Here is a 4,405-nt window from a genome sequence, read left to right on the forward strand (position 1 = left end):
GGATACACCTGGCAAAAACACTCTACTTACATCTGACAACAGTTGCATCTTCCTTTCTGTTTCTGGTACACCTTCCAAATTCATGTCTTGGAAAAACTCAAGTAATTGACATTATGAAAAGTAGATTGCCTTTGGCATGTCAAAAAAGTAATTGACATTATGAAAAGTCAGTAGGTGGTGCCTGGTTGCCAAATGCATGACCAGTTAAGACGCAAATTACAAATTGGAGTTTTTTTTTTTAACATATACTCCCTTCATAATGTAAATTGCAACATCATATAGTTTATAAAAATAATTTCAAGACAACCCAAAAAGAAAAAAAGTTGCATTTTTTGGAGGGAGGGAGTATACAAGTATATACTTTAATTTTAAAGCATGCAACTGTAAGAGTAATTAACCTGTGGAATCCGTTGAATTGTTTTCTCCGGTATCAGGTGGAACTATCTATGCACTTTTTAGAGCTGTGATACGAATTGAAATAGTTACCAAACTTCAAAAAAAACAAGTAGAGATGGAAACATGAATAAGTGACACTTACGATTAAGATAAGCCAATATGAGAGTCAGTATGATATTGAAAGCCAAAGCATAAAGTAACAAGACACTAACTCCAAGACAATACCAATGGTCATCGTAGGCAAATCATGGAACAACACTACAAGAATAAGCACCTATAGAGACAAAATATATAGGGATGACATTTGTCGTCACTATAGGCTACCTATAGGGACGACATGTCGTCGCCATAGAGTTGACGAATTTTTTTTGACTTTTGAAGCTACAACAACGACTTGTCATCTGAACATCTTAAGCGGGATATGAAGTGGAATTGGCGCGTTCTTTAAACACCTGTGGCGACGACTTATCGCTCTAACAAATAACAAAAATTAAAAATTACATATTTTTTTAAATAATTCCACGGAAATAAAATTGGGGATAACTATAGATGCGACTTGTCGTCCCCATAGCTTTCTATGCCCGGAATTACGAGAGCAAGTCCGTTCATTTTATTCACGCACGCTTATTCAACAGTCTCACTCTTTCTCGATCGATCGACAATTCTCACGTTGCGACTTCCTCACCTCCTAATCCCCGTAAATCTTCTTCATCTCTCTGGGATCCTCATGCTGCTAGCTGCCGAAGACCACCGACGATTAGCTTCAACTTCGATGATTCTAATTACCGACTTCATTTTCACCTCTGGTTACGAATTCTAATGAATACACACCCCACTCCGGTGACCTAGGTTAGTAATTCTCTTTTTGAAACTGGAATTGGGGTTTATGTTAGCAATTATGTGTTTGAAACTAGAATTGTGATTTTCTTTCACAGCTTCTCGTTTTGAAGATGCAATACTGATAATTTGTAACCACATCAACGATTTTTTTTTGATTTTCCTTCTAGTTATTCATTATTCAAGTCTAGAGTATTGATTTCTCTGTGGATATGTATTTCTTTTCACCGAGATATGCTTGCAGCACCAATTACTATCATAACAACCTGTAATGGATTAGGAACTTAGAACATACCTCATAATTGGATATGATTCTCTTTCTGTATTCACTGTGTTTCTTGACCTCTTGAAAGCGATAAAAAAGCTGATTAGTAATTGAAATAGACTTTAACATATAAACATCAAGTCAAGTAATATATTCACAGTTATGATTATGAAAAATTGTCTATTAAGGAAGAGTTTCTTACTGTATTTAATTTGTTATAATGGTCAATAATTAGGGATTTTTTCTATATAAGGAAGCATTAATGATATGGACTTGCATCAATAGTAATCTACTATATGATTTATAGATGATTGTAGGTTATTGAACTCATATGAAGAAACTGGTTCAAGCAACTGACTTTTATTAGTGTGTTTTGATTGATAACTAAGCAGGTTATGTTAAGAAAATCAGTTAACAGGCACAATTCCATTGACACTAGGACTTGTTTAGAATCTTGAGGTCTTGTGAGTATCATTAGTTATTATGACATTTTATATAACCAAATGAAATATTTCATATTTATTTTCATCTAAAAGTTTGGTTGTATTTGAATTATGAAACAAATGATTAGACAAGAATTTGATAAGTTGTGATGTTCCTTCAAACATCAACAATCTTACATCACTTAACCCTTACATAAAGATTGCATTTTGACTTGTTATGTTTTAGGTATCTTTCCAAAACAACTTTGAGGGCCCATTGCCCAATCTCACATAATATCATTAATCTTAGAAATATATCATTAATTTTATGAATATATCAAAAAAAATGTAATTATTATGCAAAACATCATTGCAGGAATATGAGCAATAATTCTTTTCAACCATGGCTTTCATCATTTTAGTCTCTTCTCTCTCTCTCTCTCTCTCTCTCTCTCTCTCTCTCTCTCTCATATACATAATATTGTAAATTTTTCTGACTAAATTCTTGTTTTGACTTTTAATATGTTTAAATTACTGATTGTTGGTTAAATTTGCAATGTCAAGATGATGCAAGATAACTTTTTTTTGCAGCACAAATACCAACAACATAACTTTTTGCAGCAATGACCTTAACATGTAATTTCTCTTCTCCCTCGATTATATTTTTCTTAACATTAGAGGTCAGATCATGTAATAGCAACCAACTTTTTTTTATACGTCCCACTTAAATTCATCTCAGTTTGACTTTCTTGAGTCATTTGGTGAATAATAGTTTGACTTAGTTTCTTGAGTCATACCTTCCACTTTTTGGTTTAAAACAACAAAATACTAAACCATTTGGAAAGTATATTAGTTAAAATTAAATAACATACAACATTTAGTAGATAATATACTTCGCAAATGTCTTAGTATTGTTCTATTTTGTTGATTCTTAATATTATATAAATTGCAAATTGCTTACAAGAAAATGAACCTGTCTTGCATAAATGAATTTATTTGTATCTTTAGTTTGATGGGGTACCTGTAGAGTGACAAAATGCTGAAAGAAAGTTCTTTGGGTGTGGTTGATAAAAAAATATGATGGTTTCCATGGAAAATGATGAAAAAAAAAAAGAAGAGTTATTGAAGGAAAGACCTTCCAAGAAAAACAAGAAGAAAGAGAATGTGATTATGGAAGAGAGTTCTAATTAAGAAGAAGACTGAAAAGAGGCCTTTAGTTTTGCCTGTTGTCACATCTATTTTTTTTAATCAATTACAAAAAGAAATATCTTAATGACGATTTTACCCTTTGTGTAGGTCCATAATGTCTGGGCTGCAGCAGAAGGGCTTCATGTTTTTGATGATTTCAGAGAGGCTTGCACATGGTTAGGACTTAGGAGTTAGGAGTTAAGTACCAAACAACAGGAATGTCATTTTTAAGCTACATTTGGAATGTAATTTTCAGGTGGCATCTTGGGAAATTTTCAACTCCTTGGATGTTAAATATGTCCTCAATATGAAATATATTTGCAATAATGTAGTATTTTGAGATTATATCATATCGTAATGTTTTGCAGTTAAATTTACCGTTTCAGCTATTTTATAAATTTATTTCTTTAGCAATTTTGTGATGTGAATACTGGGAAATTATAGAGAAAAAAATCAGCTAGGGGCATACCTATAGAGACGACATGTTGTTTCTATAGGTGCATCTATAGAGACGACATGTCATCTCTACTGGAGCATCTACCAGAACAACAAGTTGTTACTAAAGGGTATGATGTGTCGACTCTATATCTCTATCTATTGAGACGATGTGTTGTCTTTATAGATACACCTATAGAGACGACATGTCGTCTCTATAGCTTTGTCTATGGAGACCAGCACCGTATAGCGACGAACCAGAACAAGACAACATGTTGTCTCTAAAGGATACCTATTGCGATGATATTTATAGCGACGGCTAAAAGGATCTATTGCGACGGGGCTATGGAGACGAAAGCTGCATGGACGACATGTCGCCCCTGACACCTATAGCGACGATGTTTTTAGCCTATAGAGACGACATTTGTCGTCCCTATAGGTCTTGTTTCTTGTGGTGCAAGTTCATAGGCTTCATATGATGATTGTTGTCTGTTTTACCCTTGTCCTTGTTTCCTTGAAGACCTCCTGCAGAATACAAGAAAATGTAACAAAAAGAAGTAATAAAAGCCTTTCATCTATAAATAACAAAAATGCCATCAGTCTCGCCTTTCCAAATTGAAGGAATTCTTCATTAACAGATGAACCAGCTACGTTTCTCCACATATATGTGCTTATGAGGGTACCTAGTTTTTCCACCAGCATGTTCCTCAAACTCATGAGCACGAAGAATCTTAATGCATCATTTAATCATTAATCAAGTGTAACAAATCCAATTACCAAAAAAACACCCTAATGATAGGTGGCACCTGAAAACAGGAAGACACAAGTGAGAGTCCTCACTATAGATTTAAAAAAAATAAAT

At 33.6% G+C, this 4,405-nt stretch overlaps 1 long non-coding RNA gene across 1 annotated transcript; it reads left to right on the forward strand.

Annotated features, from left to right (window-relative positions):
• Window positions 1–953: 953 nt before the first annotated feature.
• On the forward strand, window positions 954–3,481 carry LOC145074091 (uncharacterized). Its single transcript, XR_013691696.1, has 3 exons — window positions 954–1,245; window positions 2,512–2,556; window positions 3,217–3,481. It is a non-coding gene; the product is annotated as an uncharacterized LOC145074091 (long non-coding RNA).
• The last annotated feature ends 924 nt before the right edge of the window (window positions 3,482–4,405 follow it).

Source organism: Lactuca serriola, chromosome 9 (assembly GCF_051521515.1).
Source record: "Lactuca serriola cultivar US96UC23 chromosome 9, Lser_US96UC23_V15, whole genome shotgun sequence".
NCBI classification, from domain to species: Eukaryota; Viridiplantae; Streptophyta; class Magnoliopsida; order Asterales; family Asteraceae; genus Lactuca; species Lactuca serriola.